The sequence below is a fragment of the Equus caballus genome, chromosome 9, assembly GCF_041296265.1.
Source record: "Equus caballus isolate H_3958 breed thoroughbred chromosome 9, TB-T2T, whole genome shotgun sequence".
NCBI classification, from domain to species: Eukaryota; Metazoa; Chordata; class Mammalia; order Perissodactyla; family Equidae; genus Equus; species Equus caballus.
In genome coordinates this window covers 83,554,966-83,579,838 of record NC_091692.1, presented here as the reverse complement: position 1 = coordinate 83,579,838, position 24,873 = coordinate 83,554,966, and the positions used below count along the sequence as shown (strand labels likewise).

At 41.6% G+C, this 24,873-nt stretch overlaps 1 protein-coding gene, 1 long non-coding RNA gene and 1 other non-coding gene across 9 annotated transcripts in view; 2 read left to right on the top strand and 1 right to left on the bottom strand.

Moving 5' to 3' along the window:
* LRATD2 (LRAT domain containing 2) overlaps nucleotides 1–24,873 on the top strand; it is a 70,015-nt gene that overhangs the window by 14,632 nt on the left and 30,510 nt on the right. For 2 of the 7 annotated variants that reach the window (XR_002810473.2, XR_002810472.2), the window contains one exon: nucleotides 9,694–9,774. The exons of 3 other annotated variants lie outside the window; for them this stretch is intronic. The gene's annotated coding sequence lies outside the window, so the exon portion shown is untranslated. Of the gene's footprint in view, nucleotides 1–9,693; nucleotides 9,775–12,199; nucleotides 12,320–12,630; nucleotides 12,835–24,873 lie in introns of those variants that run through there. 2 more of the 7 variants (XR_011421401.1, XR_011421403.1) reach the window with 2 other exon arrangements.
* On the top strand, nucleotides 21,021–21,127 carry LOC111775123 (U6 spliceosomal RNA). Its single transcript, XR_002810623.1, has one exon. It is a non-coding gene; the product is annotated as a U6 spliceosomal RNA (small nuclear RNA).
* Nucleotides 22,688–23,974, bottom strand: LOC138915454 (uncharacterized). The gene is made up of 2 exons (XR_011421407.1): nucleotides 23,773–23,974; nucleotides 22,688–23,191 (listed from the first exon to the last, which is right to left on the bottom strand). It is a non-coding gene; the product is annotated as an uncharacterized lncRNA (long non-coding RNA).

Below are 24,873 nucleotides of genomic sequence, written 5' to 3'. Positions count from 1 at the left end.
GTGGCCTGTTGGCCTGTACAATCTGGCCTCTGCTGATGTTGCCAACCTCACTTCTTATCACTCCCCCTCGCAGGGGACATTCCACCCTCACAGGCCTAGATTTATTTTCCTAAATACACTAAGGTTTTCCTTCCTGGCTTTAGAGTAGTATTTTTCAGACTTTGACCTGCAATAAGAAATGCACTGTGTATCACAACTAAATGCCCACATATATGTCTATGTGTGTGTGTATGTATATGTATGAAATATATATGTATATATCTGAATATACATGTACCTGAAACTAAAATTTTGCCAAATATTTCCTAACTGTACCATGATGCCTTGTAGTAAGATGATGTGGTAGGCAGAATAATGGCCCCCCAAAGATGTCTGCACCCTAATCTCCAGACCTGTGAATGTGTTTTCTGATCAGTCGAAATCTCAAAATTGAGGATTCTCTGGGAAGGAGAGCCAATACCCAGAGCCTTCTCTTTTCACCAGTTTACAGCATCACCTTGGAAAAACCTTAAATTTTAATGCCTATTACATCCTTAGCCCTTACTTGGGAAATGCCAGTTACCATGTGTTTGGTGCCTCCACAGCCCTGGGTTAGGCATGTTAGGGAAATATGAATCCTGTTCAGAGGTATATATAATACTTCCATAGTTGTGTGCTTGTTGGAGAAATCAGATTAAAGGGTCAGAAGAAACTTGAAAGTAATAAAGACAGAAGGAGACATTCAATTGTGAGATGTAGTTAGGGGCAAGAGGACATTTTAGTCCCCTTGGTCATCTCTAGTGATGACAATAGTCATTTGTAATGTGATGCATTTCCAAAGCACCTTTCACAGATTATCGCATTTGGTCTTGGCACCCTCTCCTTCACGTATTATGTACTACTATTCTCCTTGAACAGGTGTGGAAATTGAGCCTCAGTGAAAGAGAAATAAAATATTTATTTCTCTTAATTTTGAGTACATACTGTAGGCCAGACTTCATGGTTGGAATCTTACAAATGGTATTTCAGTGAATCCCCAGCATAACCTGGGAAGTGGGCACTGAGATTCTCATTTTACAGAGGAAGTTATGATTCCTCCAAGATCGCTGAGCTGCGAAAGGGACCAAATAAGTTTCAGTCCACAGTTATCTGACTCCTGGGCCAATGCTTTTCCTGCCACATTACAGTTACTTCCAGTAGCTACACTCACTGTCATTTGCCAGCATTTCCCAAATCACATAATCGTAAAGGCTTCTCTTCAGATTTGTGCAGTGCTGCTGAAAGTTGGGGAGGTGGAATATTAGACTTAGATCTTTTTCAGTGGCCCCTGTTACTCTGAAAAATGAGTTGAAGGCAAGAAACTGAACAATCCAACTGAGAGATGACACAGAGCTACGGAAGACGGGAGCCCCATGTGCAAAGGACTTTGATTTTTTACTTTAACTTTTTATTTGGGCATAATTTCAAAATTGCTTGAATAAGCACAGTGCAAAAGAATCTCTATCTACGCTGCACGCAGATTCATCTTTTCTTAACGTTTTATTCCATTTGTAAAGTGCGGGGGGATAAATGTTTTTAATGTCATTCTTGCCCAAGGATTCTGTGTGTCTAGTAGCTCTTTTATTCCTCATTTGAATCGTCCTACAGCCCAACTCTCTTATTCACACTTTCCTACCTGTGTTCTCAGCTCAGTTTGCTTTTTGCCCAGGATTTCCTTCTCTCTCCCATTGTAGGTAGGAGTCAGGCTCTGCTACTGGTCAGCTTGAATTTGGATCATTGCTCTATCGCTTACTAGCCATTGTAACTTTGAGAGAGGCAGTTTCTCATCTGAAAACATGGGCCTGAAGTAGCACCTTCTGGAGTGGTTGTGGAGATTGCATGGAATCATATGAGAAAAAAGTTTAGCCACAGGACCAAGCACATCCCCTAGAAATGCAAACTCACATTGCAAGGGACCCAGATTCATCCTATAGTCATTTGTACAGCTGTACCAGTTGTTAAAATACTGAAACACTTTATATCAGTTGATAAATACCTGCTTCCCTGAAACCCACCCCTCCCCACCATTGCACGCCCATCTTCCTGGCCCCCTGGCCACTGCCCTGGGACCCCCAGGGATATCTCCACTAACAAGGACATGCTTGCAGAGCTGGGGCCTCCAGCACTCTGCTGCAGCTCCGTGTGCAGCATTTGGATTGGTTAATGACTGCTGAAAAATGCTAATATCACTGCAGAATATTAGCTTAGTGCCTATAAATATTATCGCCCCCGTTTACAAGTGATGAAGTAAGCTGTGGGAGGGAATGAGTAACTGCCCAAGGTTACACAGCTAATAATGACAAACCTGAGACTATGTAATCTCCAAAACCACGTGCGGTTTCTATGGAGTAGAGTCCCAGTCTTCAAGCCTGGTTCAGCCCCCGTGACCTGGGGCAGGGACTTCATCTTTCAGAGCGGGAACAGAGTGAGAATGATTCTTCTGGCTTCTCTACCTCTCCAGGCATTGAGAAGTGCTGATGGAGAGAAATTTTCCTTCTGTTTCCGTTCGGGGCAAATAATGAAACTCTGCGGTCAATTTTAGGCCAGAGACCAAACTCGAGTCGTTAATTATTCACAGAGCTGATAATTCTGCTCTTCTTTTGAAACTGCTAAACCTGTTGAGACAAGCCAGCACTACAAAGCTGGTAAAACAAACTTTTTGAAAATAGCTTGTTGAAGCAGATCTCATGAATATTTTTAGAGAGGCAACGTGAGCCAATGAAAGCAAAGACATAATGCACGGAGCGTGACCCTGGGAGCCAGAGAGACTCCGCTGATGAGCTGTTTGCTGTTGGGCAAGTCAAGTAATAAGTAACGTTTGCTTCATCACTTGGAAAATGAGAATAAATACCTTGAAGAGTTCTTTAGAGTCAGATACAATGGGTGCACAGCCCTGAGCTCGGTGCCTGGCACCAAGAGTGAGAGTCAAAATATTTACTAACCTGGACTACAGGACCCTAAAGAAAACAGAGTCACCCTGAATCAACATCCCAGAGGCCCACCGGCAGTCCAGGAGTTAACCCTTACCTTAGGAGTAACCCCTACCTAAACGCAGCTATTTGCCATGGGAATGGAAATTTTTAGCTGCTGTACTCAGGTTCCTGGCTGAAAAGCAGCCCTGCCTGGCAGGAGAAGAAAGTACTCAGCCACCGTTGGGTCTCTTCTTCATTATATGAGAAAGACAAGAGACAGCTAATAATTTGAGGGTTGGTTTGTTTCCAATAACACAGAAGGGGTAAAGGGGAAAGTTGAAGCCTTTCTCTCTTCTCCTTCCTGGTCTCACTCCCCAGAAATAACAGTTAGTAGCAGATTCTTATATCTCTTTCTAGAAATTAGCCAATTACCCTTCCTTCCTTCCATGCAAATGAAATCATAATATAATAATCATTAATATATCTCATGTGCTGCCTGGGAATATTTTAAGCATCTTGTATGAACTATATGTTATTTAACCTCATGACAACTCTGTGAAATAAATACTGCTTTTATTTACATATTTTAGATGGGGAAACTGAGGCCCAGAGAGGTTAAATCATTTGCTTAAAGTCACACAGGAGGTAGGAACAGGAAAAGAACCCAGGAAGTCAACATACATCCATCTTATTCTGTTTTATGCTTGCATAGCATGTCTTAATATGGATGAACCATAACTTATTGTTGGATATTGAGATTTTCCGAATCTGTTCTAATAATCTCAGCTGCATCGAACATCTTTGTATATTAAGTTTTAACTTTTATTCGATATCTACTTTGTGCCAGGCATTCTGGGACACCCTTTTACATGTATATTGTCATTTAATGCTCACAGCCACTCCATGAGGTTAAGAATCATCCATTTGGCAATATCCTCAATTGTAAGGACACTGAGATTCTAAGCAGTTAAGTAACTTGCCCAAGGTCCCAGAGTTAGTGAATGGCAGTAGGTGGAACTGAACTCAGGCTGTCTGATTCCAGAGCCTGTGACACCAGTGTCGCTATGGAGCATACATGGCCATGTGCAAAAACATCCACGAGGAAGTCACACATCTACAGAAATCTCCTTTTAATACTATCATCCTTTTATATTTTTTCTTATGTATTAATCACAGAGACTCCATTTTCATACATAAAAAACAGAGTTAATAATACCTCCTGCTATGGACTGAATTGTGTTCCCCCAAATTCTCACGGTGAAGCCCTAAGTCCCAATGGGATGGTATTTGGAGGTGAGGCCTTTGAGAGGTAATTAAGTGTAGATGAGGTCATAAGGGTGGAGCCCCCATGATGGATTAGTGTCCTTATAAAAAGGGACGCTGGAGAGCTTGCTTCCTCCCTCTCTCTCCACCTTGTGAGCACACAGCGAGAAGGTGGCCATCGGCCACCAGAACCTGACCGTACTGGCGCCTTGATCTTGGACTTCTAGCTTCCAGAACTGTGAGAAAAATATTTCTGTTGTTTAAGCCCCCCAATCTGTGGTATTTTGTTACAGCAGCCCAAGCAGCTAATATACCCACCTTATGAAATTATTTTAAAGATTAACAGAAGCAATGAGGTAAAGACATCTAGAATAATTTCTAACATGGATTATGGAGTTATCACAAGCCAGGTATTGTTCCAAGAGCTTCACATGTGTATTGGCTTGCTAGGACTGCCACAGCAAAATACCACCAACTGGGTGCCTTAAAACAACAGAAATTTGTACTCTCACAGTTTTGGAGGCTAGAAGTCTAAAATTAAGGTGCTGACAAGGCCAAACTCTCTTAAAAGCCTCTGGGGGAGGATCCTTCCTTGCCTCTTCCTAGCTTCTGGTGGCCCGAGGTGTAATCTCTGCCTCTGTTGTCACATGGCATTCTCCTCGTGTCTTCACGTGGCCATCTTCTTATAAGGACACCAGTGATATTGGAGGAAGTGCCTACCTTATTCCAGTATGATCTCATTTTTAACATCTACAGTGACCTTATTTCCAAAAAAAAGTCCTATCCTGAGATATTGAGGGTTAGGACTTCAGCATATCTTTTCTGAAGGGAACAATTGAACTCATCACAATACATATTACCTCACTCAATCTCCGCTGTAACCCAATGGAGCAGAGATTATTATTGTTCCCATTTTAGATATGAGGACACTGAGGCTCAGAGAATTCACAGAACTTGTCCAAGATCATACAGTGACTAAGCAAGTGTATGCTGTACTACTTCTTGCTTAGTAGAGTTTGGGAGCATAGTAGGTACTCAGAAAAAAATGATTTTATTATTCTTTTTCTTTATTTTATTTCAAAATCCCTCACAAATGACCATATATTCTAGAGCAGGGGTAAGCAAACATTTGATGAAAAGGGCCAGATAGTAAATACTTTAGGTTTTACAGATGACGTGGTCAGTCTTTGTTGCAGCTACTGAACTCTGCCACTATAGCATGAAAGTAGCCAAAGATAATATGTAAGCAAATGAGCGTGGCTGTGTTCCAATAAGGCATTATTTGCTAAAATAGATGGTGTTTATCCATTCATCAGTTGATAGACATTTGGGTTGCTTCCACCTTTTGGTTATTATGAATAGAGCTGCTATTTGATAGTGTCCTTTCAAGCACAAAAGTTTTTAATGTTGATGAAGCCCAATTTATCCATAGTTTTCTTTTATTTCATGCTTTTGATGTCATATCTAAGGAAACATTGCTTAATCTGATGCCATGAAGACTTGCTCCTGTGTTTTCTTCTAAGAGTTGTATAGTTTTAGTTCTTAAGTTTAAGTTTCTCATCCATTTTGAGTTAACTTTTGTATATGGTCTTAAAGTAGGACCCAATTTCTTTCTTTTGCATGTGGATATCCAGTTATCCCAGCATCATTTGTTGAAAATGCTATTCTTTCCCCCACTGAATAGTCTTGGCATTCTGGTCAAAAATCAATTGACCATCAAAGTAAGGGCTTATTTCTGGACTCTCAATTCTATTGCATTGTTCCCTATGCTTATCACCATGCCACTTCCTCACTGTCTTGATTACTGTGTTGCTGTGTTGTAAGTTTTGAAATCAGGAACTTTGAGTCCTCCAATTGTGTTCTTTCTTTTCAAGATTGTTTTGGCTATTCTGGGGCCCTTGCATTAACATATAAATTTTAGGGTCAACTTGTCAATTTCTGCAAAAAAGCCAGCTGGGGTTTTGGCCAGCTGGGGATTTAGGATTGCAGTGAATCTTCAGATCAAGTTGGAGAGTATTACCATTGTAACAATATTAAGTCTTCCAATCCATGAACATGAGATATCTTTCCATTTATTTATGTCTTCATTAATTTCTTTCAATAGTGTTTCGTAGTTTTCAATGTATAAGTCTTGCACTTCTTTTATTAAATTTGTTCTTAAGTATTTTGTTCTTTCTGATGCTATTATTAATGGAATTGTTTTCTTAATTTTATTTTCAGATAGTTCAAAGTGTATAGAATTATATTTAATTTTTGTATACTGACTTTGTATCTTGTAATCTTGATAAACTCAATTTTTTGTCTTAATTTATCTTTTTAGTCTACTCCTTACTTTTTTCTATAAACAAGATCATGCTGTCTGCAAATAGAGATGATTCTACTTCTTCCTTCTCAATCTGAATGGCTTTTATTTCTTTTTCTTGTTTAAATGTGCTGGCAAGAACCTCCAGCACAGTACTGAAGAGACATGGCAAGAGCTGATATCTTGTTCCTGATCTTAGAGGAAAAACTTTCACTCTTTCACCATTAGATAGGATGTTGGCTTTGGGTTTTTCATAGATACCATTTATAAGTTGAGGAGATTCTTTTCTATTCTTAGTTTGTTGAGTGTTTTTATCATGAAAGAGTGTCAGATTTTGCCAGGTATTTTTTCTGCTATTGAGATGATCATGTGATTTTTTGAACTTTGTTCTATTAATATGGTGTATTATATTAATTGTTTTTTGTATTGAACCAACCTTGCATTCCTAGGATAATCTCACTCATTCAAAGTAAACAATTCTTTCTATATGTTGGTGAAGTCAGTTTGCTAGTATTTTTTTGAGGATTTTTTGGTCTATATTTATATGGCATATTGATCTGATTCTTATGATGCCTTTGTTTGGTTTGATATCAGGATAATGTGAGCCTCATAGAATGGTGTAGGTCTCTGCTTATTTACTTTTTTAATTAGTTTTTATTTTTGTTATTTATATTGAACAATCTCAATTGACCTGTCTTTAAGTTTACTAAATCTTCTGCCTGCTCAAATCTCCAGTTGGGCATAATTTCTATCTTTTTATTGATAATCTACATCTGGTGACATATTTTTCTCATACTTTCCTTTAATTCTTTAGACATGGTTTCTTTTAGTTCTTTAAATATATTTATGAGAACAGATTTAAGTGTCTGCCTAGTAAGTCCAATGCCTGGACTTTCTCATGAACAGTTTTTCTGTAAACTAATTTTTCCCTTTGTCTAGGCCATGCTTGCCGATTTCTTTGCCTGTCTCCTATTTTTTTGCTATTGTTATTGAAAACTGCCCATTGTAAATAATGCAACGTGTCAACTCTGGAAATCAGATTCTCTGTCTTTTCCAGGCTTTGTTGTTGTTGCTATTATTTGTTTGTTTAGTGACTTTTTGGACTAATTCTGTAAAATATATATTCTTTGTTGTGAGTGGCCACTGAAGTCTCTATTCAGTTAGCTTAGTGGTTAGCTAATGACTAGACAGAGATTTCCTTAAAATTCCTTGAACTTATAATCTTTCAGCCTTTTTAAGGGCTGTGTGTGTGTGTGTTGAGTTATGTTTTCAGTGTTCTGGCAGACGGTCTACAATTCCATCTTATCCTTTACTCCTTGCTCAGGTGGAGACTCAAGATAACCAGAGGTGAGAGAATAGGACATTCTCCAGTCTTTCCTGGGCATATGCACAGTCCTGAAAATGCATATGAGCTTCTAGATTCTCAGGAATATGTTGAAGCTTTTCAAAGGCCCCTATGGATATCTCATTAGCCAGTTTTTCTTTTTAAAAATTTTGGTTAGCCTCTTGTTAGCTGTAACCATTAACACCTCCTCAGTCAGCTGTGATATTAAACAATTGCCACTGATTGTATTTAACAAATACTCTGTGGGTAGGGCGCTTCACAAAGAGCAAGCTCTGATTAGGTCAAATAAAGACAGTCCTTGAAAGTGGAGCTTTTTAGGGAACTGCCAGGCAGGTCAAATAGTGACAATTCTCTGGGAATGGGGCTTCTGGGGAGCTCCAAAGCCATTTGCTTCCCTCAGTAGCTTCTAAGTGCTGGTTTTCACTGCTCCTGTAGTTGTGAGGTTTTTGTCTTTTTGTGCTACTGAATTGCTAGAGAGAGGGTGCTGGGCATAAGTCAAGTTAAAATGCCACAAGGCACATTCTCCTTGCCAAGATTCAGCCATTTTTCTTAAATAAATGCTGTTTGGATTGTTGCAAGCCTTTGATAATTTTTCAGAGTTCTGAAAAAGTTAATTTTGACAGTTTTCTCTGGTGTTCTCCTTGCTTTTATGGAGAAGTGGGTTTCAGAGGTTCTCAGTTGACCATTTCAGAACAGTCAGTTGTATATACGTTTTCTATAGCTTGCAACAAATTGCCACAAACTTTACAGCTAAAACAACACGGATGTATTATGTCAGAGGTTTTGTAGGTCAGAAGTTCTGGCACAGAGTAACTGGGTTTTCTGCTCAGGTCCTACAATGCTTAAATCAGCATGTTGGTTGGATAGTATTCTCTTCTGGAGCCTGAGGTCTTCTTCACACTCATTCACGGTATTGGCAGGTGGTTGTTGGTTGTACTACTGAGCTCTATAATTTTTTGCTGATGGCTAGCGGTCCATCTCAACATCTAGAAGCCACTTTTAGGTCCTAAACATGATCTGGAAGCTTACTCCTTCAAAACCAGCAGGAAGAATCTTTCTCCAGTCTGTTAAGATGGAGTCTTACATTACATAACCTAATCATGGGAATTACTGTCCTATCATATTCACAGGACCTGCACACACTCAAGGAGAGGGGATTATATGGGGAATATCCACTACGGGGTGGGATTCTTGGAGGCCATCTTAGAATTCTGCCTACCATAAGCTTAAGTGTGGGTTTTCAAGCGTTTGGCTACAAGACACATCATTTTCAGCTATATTCCATTTGTGTAGCACTGTTTTATATAGCACTTTCATAAAAAGTTAATCTAATGTAATCTTCCGAACAGCTCTCTGAGATAGGCGGGGAAGGTATTCCTAAACCCGTTTTAGAAATGTGAACCAAAAAGCTCAGAGAGATTATATGACTTGTTCATGAGCACACAGCTAGTGAGAGGCAAATTAATTCCTCTGACTCTGAGTGGAGTGTCCTCTGCCCTACCACACACCTGCCTGCCATGTTGAGTCAGTCCTTTCTGAGTTTGGCTTGCTACATGGCAATGAGGATGTGAGTGCCTGAGGCTTCTTTAAGGGGCTTAGTCTCTGCAACAGTCTCGCCCTGGGCTCCTGCATCTCCTATGTGTATTTAGGGAGAATACCTGAGCAGGGGAAATAGTATTAACCAGGAATTTCAATAAAATGGAGTTTTCAGGGGTGAATTGCAATTTAAATAGCTGAAAAATGCCATTTACTTCCAGCAATATATTCTGAATGCTCCCTCTGGCCCAGCTCGAAGGGAGCAGACAGTCATCTCCTGCAGAAAGTAAATGGGATTTTTATTTTTGTCTTGATAGTGCCTTGAAATCAGCCATCTCGAGGCAGGCAATGGGGCCTCGGTGAAGACACATCAGGAGGAACAGCAGAAAGTTCGGAAGGTATTCAGCCAATGACCAAACTCACTCTCCCTTTAATTTGATGGTTTTGTAAGTGGTAGAAGAATTTAATCATTTAAGACTAGTTTTCCTATCTCCCTATACTTAATCTTCTGGTTCAATGTATCCAGTCATCCGAAAGGTAGTGGGGATTCTTTAGTTCCTATTCAAACCTTTTAATTATTCTGTGTCTTTCTGCAGTAGTGCAAATGGCTCTCATCATTCAATCCTTCAAATGTTTGAGGGCCGTGGAACTGGGATGTTGGTTCCCAATCCAGATTTCCTTTCCCCCGCCCCTGCACAGACTCCCCAGCTTCCATGAGAAGCTGCTTCCCATCTTCTACAAGGGCCAGCCCCCTTGCCTCAAAGTGGCAACATGCTCCAGAGCTCCCCCTGCCATCAGGCTGAGCTAGATCCAGCTGAGACCACATCCCTGCCTAGCCTCCTCCCCTGCCCATCCTGCTTCCTGCATTTCCTCTCTCCTGAGAGCCCTCCCCAGTCAGTGAATCACATTCACCCAAATCACTGCCCCAGGTGCTGCTTCAGTGGGCCTGGCCTAAGACAGAGTGTAAAGAAGTTCTGCCCTGCCCTTCCTCCAGCTTAGTTAAAAAAGAAAAATAATCACGTCCAGGATCTAAAGGCCTTGCTGTAAAGAAACATCCATTTGAATAAGGTAGTCCTCACTAACTTGGAGGTCATTTACCTCTTAACCTCAGTTATCTGAAATACGGCCACAAACATAGAAAAGGCCTATGTGTAACCGATCCAGATAATATAAAATGAAAGGCAGTCTGTGCTTTCATTGTTGAAGAAAAGTACAGGTTTTGGTGCTGGACAGTTACACATATGAATGACCCCTCTCCCATGTGCTGGGCCGGTGGGGTTGGGCTAGCTGGTTATCCCTCCAGCTCTCAGTTTCCCCTCTGTAACACAGGGTTCACCCATATACCTCACGGTGTTGCTGGAAAGACAAATGGTCAATATGTTAAATGAATTAGTACATATCAGGGCTTCAAAAACCAGAGCTTTTATTATTAAGGTCTTCGTGTGACAAGGAGCATGCTGTTTCAGGCCAATTTCTCTTTCAAAGCTGAGGCTGGGAGCAGGTCCTTTTTCTTATACAAAAAAACAAAATCTCACCAACTGCAATGAGACAGAAATGAACTTTGATGTTGTCTGTCACCACGCTGAGTCCCAGGGGGAGAAGAAAGAGATGGATTGCTAAAGAAGAGGGGAATGTGCGGGACAGTTCTCCGGGCATGGTGAGGTGCGCGTGGACAGCAAAGATGGGGTGGCATTGTTCTGGGCCCCTGGAAGTCTGCTGAGCCCAAGAAGCCTCATCCAAACAGAGGAGGGGCAGGAAATATGGGAGGTGGCCTGTGTCAGCATCGGTTAAACCTGGGGAGCGGGGGCTCTGTGGATGTTTGTCTGACTCTCTGCAATTTTATGTAAGTTTGAAATATTTAAAAATTAAAAGTAAAATAAAAGTAGAGGTAACAAAGGACTCGATGAGAATGATTAAATCCACGTTGTGAAATGAACTAAGCATGGTATAATTTACACTGTCTTTGACTCAAATTAGTGTATACACACCGTGTGTATGTGTGTAAATTTATATATATATACACGTATATATCTATTATTTTTTTCACATAACATATATAATCATATATGTGTGTGTATGTGTATATATATGTGTGTATGTATATATATATATATGTATATTTCACACACATGATTTTAACTAAACCTTCTTACCAGCTTCCAGAGCGTCTGTCCCAGGTTAGTAAATGAGCAAAATGCTCAGATCCTGTATCTCCTCTGTAGCTGCCTGTTTCTTCCCAGATTTCAGGTTAGCTTCACGGCCTCAGTTCTTTGTCGCGTTCAAGAAAAATTGTTAACTTGCAGCCTGTCTAGCTTTTTTCTTGTTGTAAGGGTGAGGGCAGTGTTCTTTCTAGCTCTTTATATCTCTGAGCTGAAACCAGAAATCTTTGCATTAAAATTGTGAATCTAAAAATGCGCCCTGATTTAAAAGGTCTTCCTCCTTTGTTTAAAACCTTTATCGTCGTTTGATTTCCTTTCTCTGGGTTACCAGTGAAGTTGAACACCTGTTCTGCTCTTCATCAATCATCTTCATCAATTTGTAGCCCCCTAGAGTTGGTGGTGTCTCAGATATGCTCTCAGGAGTCCAGGAAGGGGAATCTGGGGGTGCTGGATGGGGAGGAAGATGTGGTGGGGTAATTTCGGGAGGCAAGAGAATTGATGTAGGTGGTCCTAGTTCCAACTGTGAGCTCTTCCCTTATGCTTTGTTCATCTCTGGGACTAAAATCTCTCTGCAGCACTCTCCTCTATTCCTCCAGGGCCTGACCGGTCCTCCCAGGATAATTTATTTTAATGAGTGCTTTATTCTCAATCATTTGACCAACAGAGACTCAACCGAGAAGAGCTTCAGAATTGGACTCTGGCCTTCTTTCAGGGGAAGCAGCATATAAGGCAAAGTGAAGAAGGTGGTATCGGTGAGGGTCCTGGTAAAAGACATCACCTTCAGGTTAGTCACATTCAAGGAGAGTCCAATTGAGAAATTACAATGTTGTGAGCAGGTGTAAGGAAACCTGAGGGAAGAAGCAGTACCAGGGCTATTAAGAGCAAGGTTCCTTTACTAGCCCTGGGTCCTAGGGAAAGACGTGGTATGTGGAACAGAGACAGAAAGGGCCTGGCTTGTGTGGAGAAAGCTTCCTGACATGAGCAAGACCCAAGGAGGAGGGAGGTGGCCAGCGCCAGGGGTAACTCTGAGAAGAAATACCCGACCCCACTCTCCTCCCTCCCTCTTCTTCTGCTGGTGTTTATAATTGGCCAAAGCCAACTAGAAGACAAACAGCAAGGGAGCACATTGATGGATTCATCCAGGTCAGCCTCCTGGGGTACAGAGAAGAAGGATGAGAGTGGATCTGGGCAGGTGGACTGAACACATCCAGCACAAAGGCCATGGGGACCACATCTCATTAGGTATTCACATGACTATGTAATATTTCTTGACTTAAATGTCAAAATACTGTATAATGATAATTATCTTGCTCTATTAATTCAATCACTACTTTGAATCACCATATAAGGGGTTTACTATTATTATCTCCCCCAAAACCAAGGCAGAGAGTGATTAAGTCTTTTTCCCAAGTCACATAGCTAGAAACACTAGTAAGAAAAAGTTTATAAGACTCAAAGTCCTTGCTTATAATCACTATACTCTACAAATTTATTCTACCCTCTCTTTGGGCAGTCTCTCAGAGCTAGACTCTTCCTCCTCAGCATTCTAAGGAACTTTTCTGATCTGGTTCCTTGCCTTTCCTTCCTCTTCAAAAGTGGACTGAGTCACTGGTCACAGCATTAAGAAACTGAGCTCAGGACCAGACCAGGTAAGGCCAGGACCTGGGATGCTGGCAGATGAGCAGGGACAGTGATGGTCAGACAGAGCTAGGGAACCATGAACAGGGAACCAACAGAAAGGAACACAGAGACCAGATGCAGACATTTCACCTGCAGCCTGGAGGTCAGCCCAAGGGGAAAAGAGATAAGGGATGCAAAGGTTATAAGTAAGGTTGGCACAGCTCCCTAAGAAATGGGTGAATGATCAGGGTGACATTGCTTTGTCCAACAGAAGCAGCTCATATTTGTACAATGCCTTAATGGTTAAAGCAAATTCCAAAATATGTTACTAGACAATAGTTTATACCAGACAGTGGGCTTCCTGAGGGCGGCACCTTTTCATTTTGGTATCCCTACCATCTAGCACGGTGCCTGGCACATAGTAGACAATCTCAGCAAATATTTGTTAAATAAATAATTGGAAATAGAGTAAATAATGGAACCATGAGGGGTTTGGGAGCCAATAACCTCAGGAACATAATCCTGGTTCTGTTGATAATTGAGAGAGAGTCCTTGGGGAGGTCATCTAGTCTTTGTGAGCTGCAGTATGCTCATATATGCAATGAAAATTAAGAATTCCTACATTTTCAGTGTTGTTGGGAAGTTATACACAAACACACACTCTGCATACACACATACTATACACACATACACCAGCATACTAGATGTATATGTATACACTACATATATATGTGTGTATACTCACACATATGTGCATACACTCAACACTACTTTTGTGTCTAGCTAGGTAATCATGATGATATGATGACAGCGACCATGTTGATGAAAGAGAAACTTCCCTTGAGGGTTCCTATATTTTTTTGCTACCTCCATTTCTTGAATGAGTTTATTTCCGACAGCTCTGTCTAAGCAACAAACGGGTCTTAAGCTTCCCAAAGAGAAGAGAGCTGAGGAGAGAGCTGTGCACGTAGCAAGGTGACTTCTGTTATTAAATGAGCACAGTGGTGCAGGCTCGCTTGCCCATACTTACAACTGTTATAAAGGAAGGCTTAAAAGCCACCCCACCACGTCCTCTCAGAGGTAAAAGCTCTCGCTGCAGGGGTTTGCTGAGCCTTCCTAAGCCGCAGTGACACTGGGCCATGAGCTGGGTCCTTCAACACTTCACCTCTAGGTTAGTCGTGATTTTTTTTCTTGTATCTTTCTTTCTCCAGTCAACTTTTCTCAGTCTGTGAAAGTTAGAATCTTTTTGCCATCATTCTTCTCACCATTAGAGGTTTAGACCTCTACTCTCATCTCCATATTTCCCTCCCCTCATTCTACTAAAATCTGTTTAGTGGTAAAATCGGTTAAGATGGCATTTAATAGAAAGAACGATGTGCTGACTCCCCTTGCTCTCGGTACCAGCTCCCTCTCTGATACAAGTTCACCACCTATGGGCTGACAAGGAGGTTCAGGCAGGGATTCTTCTTAACTTGCGATTACTGTGTTCCCAACATGTGCTCATCACTCTCCTATGCAACCTGGATGGTAGAGGAGAAGAGAGGATGCTGGAATCAGAGGCCCTGCAATATAAGGCATATAGCAGCTCTCTTTCAAGGAGTGAGCCAAACATTTTTGAAAATGTTTTTATAAAATTTGTTGGCTGACAAAAGTCCGTGGTCCATGTACATTATGACGATCCATATTAATGTGAATCACAATAACACATCAAAAATGGACTTCAAGCAAACTTACCTAAATCCTCAGCATTAGTAAACGTTGCTTTCTGCTGCAAGAAAACGCATGGGAGTACCTGTTGAAAATTTCCCATACAGCACCATTCAGTAATGTTCATCCCAGTGAGCTTGTTCCCCTCCTCCTGCACTCCTTGGAAGAGGAACCACTTTGGATTCATTGATCCTCTGGTTCTTACTGATGCTCTGAGGGTGCCCAAGAAGAAGGTGCTGTTTCACGTCCATGAGGACAGGAATCTTAGCCAGGAGTTCATGGATCTCTGCAAAGTTGTATGGATAGTGTTCACCAGCCTTCTGATATTTATGCAAAATTTGTATCTATGTCTTCTGTGGGCTTCTTTTTCTGAGAAAATTTTCCATATCTTTCGGGAGATTCCCATGGTTATATATGTTAAGAGGACGCTAACCTGGAGGGTTTGTTGAAATATTTTGTAAACTATACCCAGTATATTTTAGCCAAAAATCGGAGGGAAAATAGTAAACTCCCTTTCTCCTTGGCTTATGGGATTTTCACTCCTTGCCCAGAGGTCAGTGAAAGAACTGTGTACAGAGATGGTGTGGCACAGCAAAGGAGTAGTGGTAGATGAAACTGTTGTAGCCAAGACTCTAGTACCAATTGGCTTTCTGAATCCATGTAGTCTCCACAATACTAACCATGAAGTGGATAAAGAAGAATAGTCCCCCTCCATCCTCTGCCACACAGATACAGCCAGGAAGGGACATATGTATTACATAGGAAGTTTGACGGCTTCCATGTGCTCCCACAAATGTACTCCCACAAGTGCAACCACAAATATTTACCAAGGGTGCAAAACCAGAGAGTGAGTCTTCTTGAAGAATGATGCATTAGCGAGGTCCTAACTGTGTCCTATGTGTGAATTTTGACAAGTCCCTTAATGTCTCAGCCTGTGTTTTCTCACTCGTTCAATTCAGGTGAGTTTATTCACCTAATCTGCCTTTAAAGGATGTAGTAGTTAAATGGTAGAGTTGCTGAATCACTAAGAAAAAAATGAAGTATAAAAGAACATAGACACCCAGGTATTTTAGTCTTAATAGAAAGAATGTGATTGTTCTGAAAGGACAGCTAGGACCAAAATAGCAGAGTAGACTGCTTCCAGGAAGAAGAAACTAACAGGCAAAATGGGGCATGTTGAAAGTGCATTTGGAAACCAGAGTCAAAACATTTTGTATGCTGCTGTAAGAGTTTGAAGATTGTTATGTGGGTCTGATATGCAAGTGGTGGTGTGGACTTGGGCCAGACATCAGTTCAATGACCATTGTGAAAGACCATATGGACAATTTGTATTTTGCTCTTAGCCTTCTGGACACCAACCTGGCCAAGCTCCTGGCCACTCAGGAGCGTGAGGTTCTCTAAAAACAGATTCCTGGGCTCAGAACTCACTGGGGCAACCGGTCTTCTACATTAACCCTGTCAGAATGTGACTACTTCATGTGTTATTAACTTGCATGTGCAACATGTAGATTGAAATCTTTAATAATAATACTAGTAATGTTGAGGATGTACCATGCTAGGCACTACTTTGTGCTTTCTCGGTTATTCTTCACAAATACTCTGCAAAGTAAGTGGAATAGGTTTGTTGGAAATAGGTTGGACCTGGTTGATATAATCAGGAAATAGCTTTCCTTTTCTCCCCATGGCCTTCAAACTCATTTAGTTGTATTTGCCTTCTCCCTCCACTGATGGTGTATCAGGGAGAGGTAGATTCCCAGTCACTTTCAAGTATTAAAACGTCCACTCCAACCCAAATCAAAATTTAATCTCACATCCAGTTTCAAGCTTCTCCACTCTGCCCAGCTCAGGCGTGTCCAGATGCTTCGGTAAAAGCATAGAGTGCTTGGCCCATTTTTCAACTCTCCTTGCTCCACCGCCTACCTGACTCCCCTAATTGCTGATGGGTTTTCTAAGGTTAGGGTAGTGGGAAGGGTGAGAGATCAGGTGGCAGATTCTGTTTGTGATGCTCTCTTGGCTGTTGAAGGTGCTCCAAATGATCAGATCCAAATGTGCAGTCTTCCAGGTGGCACCTTTCATGCGGCTTCCTCAGAGACACTGACTTGGCAATGTGCTAGGCTAATCTCTTGTAACTTCTTTCAGCTCCTGCCCCTTGTGGTACCCTAGTTCTCTTGAGCAGATTGGTTAAGCTGACTGCCTTCCATGGTATTCACCTGGCCCTGGTGAAATGCACACACACTTGCTCCGCCATCGTGGGCAGCTTTGAGGAGCCCCACCCTTAATGTTCTCTAAGCAAGCTAGGTACTAGTATTTATGTTCTCAATGCCAGGGGGCGAATTTAAAATCTCTCAAGAACTCCACTGCAGGGGCAGCTTGGGACCAGTCTTTGCATCTCTGCATCCCAGAAAGTATCCAGCCTGAGAGCGAGATGCCAGTCTTCCTTCTCTTAACAAATCCTCTTTCCAAGACTGATTATCCTAGACTTCCTCATTTTGCTGTGGGTGAATGGAAGCAAATCCATCTCCAATATTACAAGCATTTTTGAAAGAATTTCTTTCTCTCCAAGGAGGCTTCTAGACTTCTTGTAAGCAAGCTTTTGGGAGTGTCAGATTTGGTTACCAATTAGCAGTTCTCATGTGGAGGGATCCAGCTCCTCTCTGTAGATTACCTGGCTACTTAGCTTTGTTCCCATCTTTGGGGTCTCAGCTGAAACTCTAAGTTCTGTTGAACATTTTTTATAATCCTTTTACCCACAATAAACCGAATCATAGAGATTTGTTGGGGCCCACCCCATGGCTGAGTGGGTTAAGTTCATGCACTCCCCTTCAAGGGCCCAGGGTTTCACTGGTTCGGATCCTAGGCGCAGACATGGCACTGCTCATTGGGCCATGCTGAGGTGGCATCCCACATAGCACAACCAGAGGCACTCACAACTAGAATATACAATTATGTACTGGGGGGTTTTGGGGAGAAGAGGAAGGAAAAAAAGAGAAATTTGTTGCAAAGTGCTGAGGGTTACTCAACTTGTAAGAGCAAAAGTCAGATTTAAACCCTGATCTGCCCTTCTCCCATGTACATAGTCTTTCCCATACTCCACAGCATTCTCCTTAACTAAAGTTGCCTAGGACCAGGAGAAAGGAACTACACTTAATTGCATTTTACAGATGAGTAAACAAAGGCTCAAAAAATGTAAGAGACTTGCATAAGATCACCCTATGGACTAGTCAGGGTTCCAACAGGAAACAGATGGCTCACGCAGAGGAGGATGCTCCAAAGACAGTTTAATAAAGGATCATTTAAAAAGGTATGGGCAGTATTAGGAAGCCACAAGGGATAGTGCAATACTCCAGGACTAGTGAGCAGCAGGGCTGTTACCCGTAGGACTAGAGGGAGCAGAGAAGGAGAGAATTGTGTCCAGTGGGCCACCTTAAGAGGAACAGGGACCGCAGGTTGTAGGAGATAGCCAGTCCTAAGTCACATGTGGCTCTGACACTTTGACTGTATTGTAAATGCTTCTAGGGCAGGGACTTTTTCTTATCATCTTTTAAATGGTGCCATTCCAAGCACACACAGACATTTAGTGACTTTTCCTTTAAAAAAAAAAATAAAAACGCAGGCTGTGATTTTCTTGCAAGGCTGGAAATTGACTCTGGAGGCAGTTACCCAAAAGGAGTGTCGATCACGTTTTGACAAATGGAACCATCATTAGAAGAAACATGTAATCTTTTTAATTATTCATTCTATAACCCACATGTTAGCTTTGTCCTCATTCTTGAGTACTAGTCCCTTTTTAAATCTATCCACTTGTGCACAATCATGATGGAACAAGGTAGTACACTGAAGAGGTTTTTTAGGGATAATAGAGTCAAGGCTGCAGAACACTATTCACCATGAACTCCTTCAGATTCTCCTTTGCTGCTTCCTTCTTCTTTTCTTCCTTTGTCTTTTTTCCTTCCCCTTCCTTCCCTTTCTCTGCCTTCTGTCTTGACAGTTCTCTTCCTCATTTTTGACAAAAATTCCTCAGTTCTCAGACCTGGTGGGAGAGACTGCTATGCATTCATCGAAGGTCGTTTTCTCTTGTTCTTGGACACATACCGAAACTACATTTCCCGGACTCCTTTGCAGGTAGATATAGCCATGTGACTGAGTTTATCCAATGGAATATGGGTAGAAGTGGTATGTACCCCTTCCCGATGTCCTGGCCCGTGAAAACCTCCCATAGACAAGCCTCTCTCTTTCTTTCTCTCTCTGCTGGCTCGATGTTGAAAGTCAAGGGATTAGACTGTTGATGGTATTGAAACCTTCATCAACCTGGCTCTGTATGGGGCAGAACTAATTCTAACTCTAGTTCACACCTCTTCTCCTTGCCATCAGGATCATCTTTTAGGTGTTTACATGAGTGATAAAGTTTATGTAAGAGAGAATTAAACTTTATGTGAGTGAGAAATAAACTTTCATTGTATTGAGTCAAAGATATTTCAAGATTTATCTGTCATAGCAGCTGACCTTACATAAACTAATATAGCCATTTCCCCGAGGAGTCCTCCTCCACCTTTCCTGATCTTGTGCTTTTCCAAGTCTCTCTCCTCTTAACTATGATGAACAAAGTAGATCTCAAGCTGCTGTGTCCATGCTTGCACACTCACAACCAATGTAGCACTCAGCAAAGAAACCTTCAATTACAAAGAACCACCCCCTAAAAGGAGGGATATGTCAAATAATATTTATTTTCTGTGACATACCATCTTTCATTCAACACATATCACGAAACACCTTCTATATTCTCTGCTCTTCTGTAGGCGCTAGAGATAGAGAAACAAAAGCCAGTTGCTGCCTTCAGTAGTTCTTGGTCTAGTGTTCAAATAGACAACAAAAGTATAGTTTAGAAATCATAGGTTTTCGCGGAAGTCAAAGGAGGGATATTTAATTCAACTTAGACTTGCATCAAGGAAGTTTTCCTAAGGAAGGATCTGGCTTGAATCGTAAAGCGTGAGGAAGAATCAAGCAAAGGTGGAGGGAGAGTGTTGTTGCATGAGTATTGTGAGTAAGAAGGCAGTGAGATGGTGTGGCTTTCCTGGAAACTGCATTTTAAGCCAAACCAGAGTGAAGGGTATATGACTGGGTGTAGGTGTGGGTGTGGTGGGAGATAAAGCTGGAGATTCAAGTTGGGACCAGGTCCTGAAGGACATCATGTTGAAGGTTAATGTGCATCTGACACCATCTGTTCCTGTCTCCTTGTTAATATGCCATGTCATGATTTCTCAGTTACAGGTCAAAAATAATTCTTGTTCCTCATACATGGCTCTCCCTGTGTTCTAAGCACAGTCCCTGAGCTGGAGGAGACTTCAATGTGATGCCCAAGCTTCTCCACAATTGCTCTGAAATGTCACCGTCTTGGATGTTCCCAGAGTCAGCCTCACTATATGTGAATTTGCTGAGGGCTTCGCATGAAGGAAAAACCATGGGGCTTTGGAGAACTCAGTATAGTACACTAAGAATCTCCTCCTTTCTGTGTGGGCCAAGAGCCTTTTTGTCTTCAACCACATTATCATCGTTGTTGTTGCTGCGTTTCATCCTTTTTACTTATACAGCCCTTTACTGTTCATAATGGCTTTTACTTAAATGACTTCATATGATCTTCTCTAGTGTCCTCTGCAATTTGCAGAATGGATTCCATGATCACATGATATAGGTAAAGGGCCTGAGGTCTAGAGAGATGAAATGATTTGCCTCTCCTCATTGGTAAGTGGTTGAGCCAGGACCAGAATTGCACTTCAACAAATATTTTCTAGGTCTTGATCTCCTTGAGACGCAACAGCACATCTTCTAAAAAGTGTCAACTTCAGGGGCTGGCCCCGTGGCCGAGTGGTTAAGTTCGCGCACTCCACTGCAGGCGGCCCAGTGTTTCGTTGGTTCGAATCCTGGGCGCAGACATGGCACTGCTCATCAAACCACGCTGAGGCAGTGTCCCACATGCCGCAACTAGAAGGACCCACAACAAAGAATATGCAACTATGTACCGGGGGCTTTGGGGAGAAAAAAGGAAAAAATAAAATCTTTAAAAAAAAAAAAAAAGTGTCAACTTCCCAGTGCCCTATGTAGCCACTTAATCTATATTTTCTGATTTAACTTAAAATGGTGATTAAAAACATAGGCTTTGAGTGCTTGCTTCGGCAGCACATATACTAAAATTGGAACGATACAGAGAAGATTAGCATGGCCCCTGTGCAAGGATGACATGCAAATTCGGGAAGCGTTCCATATTTTTTTGTAATCTATCATAACATTAATAAAAAAAAGAAAAAAAAAACATAGGCTTTGAAATCAAAGGAAATCTGAATTCAGCACCTGGTTCTTGGTATACTTGGGCAAGTCATTTAATCTCTCAGAGCAGCAGGTTTCTTATTTATAAGTGGACTATTAATGTTTTCCTCATAGAGTTGTGAGAACCAAAGGACATGATGTAAATGAGGCATTTAGCATAGTGCCTAGCACACAGAATTGCTCAGTTTATGCTAAGATCTCATGGTGTCTCTTTTCAGTTATTATTTTTTTAATACGCAAAATTTTACAAGTATTCAAAAGTAGGCAGAATCACATAGTGGACCACTACACGCCAAACACACAGGTTCAACAATTATCAGCTCATGGCCAATTTTGTTTCATATCTCTATCTTCTTTCCTCCCTTGTATTATTTTGAAGCCAATTTCAAGCATCATATGTTTTCATCTGTAAACTACGCAATACGTATCTCTGAAAGATAAGGATTTAAAAGAATAATAACCACAAGTGTTACTTCCCTCTACAAAAAAATAATCAATAGTTGTAGCAAGCACCGTAATGGCTCCCCAAAGACGTCCATGTCCTGATTCCCTGAACCTGTGAATATGTTTTATGGCAGAGGAGAATTAATGTTACAGATGGAATTATGTTTGCTAATTGGCTGACCTTAAAATAGGGCGATAATCCTGGATTATCCAGCTGCACCCAATGTAATTGCAAGGATCCTTAAAGGGGGAAGAGAGAGAAGAGAGGGAGAACCATAGAGATGGTAGCCAAGAAGGATTTGGCCTGATGTTGCTGGCCTTGAAGACTCAGGAAGGGGGCCATGAACCAAGATTATAACACAATGAATTATAATCTCTTCTTCTTTAGTGTAGGAAGAACCTGTGTCTTGCTTCTAACCAACAGAATATGGAAAACTTGGTGGGATGTCACTCCCTTGATGGGATTATATTATATGGTAAACAGTGTCTCTTCTGAGGTCTAAGAATAGAAGCATTTTTCAGGAAACTTATACGTTAGTTGGAAAGTCATCATTTGCTCTCACTATGTCACAAAACTCTTCTGGCGCTCCCTGACTCTTCAGTGAAGAACTTCTAGTATTTTTGCAGTCTGCTGGATTTGTCTTCTGGGACTGATCAAGAAGGAGGTCAGAAGAGAAATAAGTTAACTCTACCCAATGTCGTTCCAAAGTTTGGCAACAAATCCCTCTTGGGTGAATTTTCCTCTTGGGTGGATGACGGTGAGGGTATCAGTCACAGAGAGGGACTCTCAACCCGGGGGTCTGTAGAGAAGATCTGAGTATGAAGTAAAGACACTCTAACTTATACTCTCACCAATAGTAGAAATCAGGAGGCAGCCCTTAGAGCAGAGAAAAGGGAGTCTTGAAGCACCTGCTTTTCAAGGCTTAATTACCCCCACAAAGACTGGGATACCAGGGAAACTGAAGCACATGCCTAGGTGACACACACACACACACGCACACGCACACACGCACACAGTCAGACCTACATGATCACAGAAGCTTCAGTAAGTAATCCGAGATTTCTCAGTCAGAAAATCTTTTATTTTGAGCATACATGTAATGTTTATGTTTTATCAGTGACAAAAGAGGATAAGAACAGGCACTATGAACTTTTCTTTGATTAGGACTCTAAAGATCTGTAGAGACCCTGCTCAGGTCACACACCTATCCACACATGGAGATGCTCGCTTTCCATGGCTCTCCAACACCCCTCCCAGCTCTGATGATGGCAAAGGTACAGACAGATACTCAATTCCTGAGCAGCCATCTGTTGTTGATTTCTACTTGGCTCCTTCTAGTCTCTAGAGATACAGAGACTTGCAGATACTTAGAGCAGGAGGAAACTTAAAGAGCACTCAGGTCATCTCCATCATTTGACAGAGGAAGTAACCAAGCCCAGAAGAAGGGAGCAAGCCTTCAAGGTCACACAGCCTCTCCAGTGCAGGGACAGCACCAGCAGCCATAGCCTGGTCCTCTTTCCAGCATGCTGTGTCTTGCTCTTCTCTGTCACCCTTCCACGTATGCTGGAGGAAAGAGGTGGGTGGACGTTCAGGGAATGCAAACTCCTGCTAATGTTTGAATATTAAAATTTAATATTGTAATTTTAGCCTAAAACAAAACCAAATGAAAAAGGTACAACTACTGCAAAAAGTTAAATGATGCATTTCTGGCCCCAATACACATGGTTCTGAATAATTTGCCTTGTGGATTTATTCCTAGTGGCAGGGCTGACCTGGGCAGCATGGGGAGGAAGGCAGCAGGGCTTCATGGGACCTCTCTTCTACTGGACATTTCTTTTCTCTCCTCCATTCCCCATTCCATTCCTTGAAGACTTTTTTTTTCCATATAGTGGCCCCAAACTTCCGTGCATTCTTAAAGCCACCCTTTCTGCCATCAAAACTAATGTTTCATGTGTTCTCCAGGTGACCAGCTACATTGGATTGCTAGGGCTGCCATAACAAAGTATCATAGACTGGGTGGCTTCATAACAGAAATTCATTGTCTCACAGTTCTGGGAGCTGGAAGTCTCAAATCAAGGTGTCAGCAGGGTTGGTTCCTTCTGAGGAGTATGAGGGAAGGATCTGTTCCAGGCCTCTCTCCTTACCTTGTAGATGTCTGTCTTCATGTTCATATCACATTCTCCCCGTGTCCTCACATGGTCTTCTGTCTGCCATGTCTGTGTCCACGTTTCCCCTTCTCATAAGGACCCAGTCATATTGGATTAGAGCCCACCAGAATGACCTCGTTTTACCTTGATTACCTCTGTGAGGACTCTTTCTCCACTTAAGGCTGCATTCTGCGGTACTGAGAGATTGGGAATTCAACATACGAATTTGTAGGGGGACACAATTCAACCCATAACCCCAGCCAAACTGGTAGATCATGTGCTGCGAGCTGGCAAGAAGACAGAACTTGGTTCTCACGGCTCTGGGCTTCTTTCTCAGGCCCACCCTTGTCTGCCTGAGACAACATGGACAGGTCACTGCCTCTCTCTGAGCCTCTCCTCCTGCGTTTTAAAATTAGTGGAAATCACGCCAGTTTCTCAGAGCTTTGATGACAAAGAAACAGGATAGTGTTTGTGAAAAGTCCTAGCACAACATCTGATACATCAAAGCATAGTCAAACAGAATTGTTCGTGTTCCTACTTTTGTGCACACCAAGAAAATATTCACAGATAAGGACTTATTACGATCATCAAAAAAGGAAACTGAGCAAAACACATACACACATCTGCCCTTGGGAACTTTTGTTCAAACAAAAACTCATGTATAAAAATAAACAAAACCAACACATAAAGTAAAGAAAGCAGAGTGGTGGAAGAGATCATGGGATCACCAAGGTCCCCCTTCTCCTCCCCAATATTTACAAATTTACTGAGAACACGCAGGCGTAATTTCTGACACTGTTTCTCTAATGGTGCAGGGCGACTGTTTGGGTAATTTTATTTTATATTAAAAAATAACAGTAACATTGTGTTGCTTTTCTTATCAAAAGGAATACATGTGCCATATTACAAAATGCAATACAAAAGTTATATATGCATATATATATCTCTTACAAGTTGGGAATATCATTACATGCTTTTTTCAGTAGAACTCTGTTGTTTGTTTTTTTGGTAAAAAGTAGGATCATATAATAAGTGCCATTGATAAATCTTCAAATTTCCTATATTAGCAATGCACCTTGAACCTCTTTCTATGTTAAT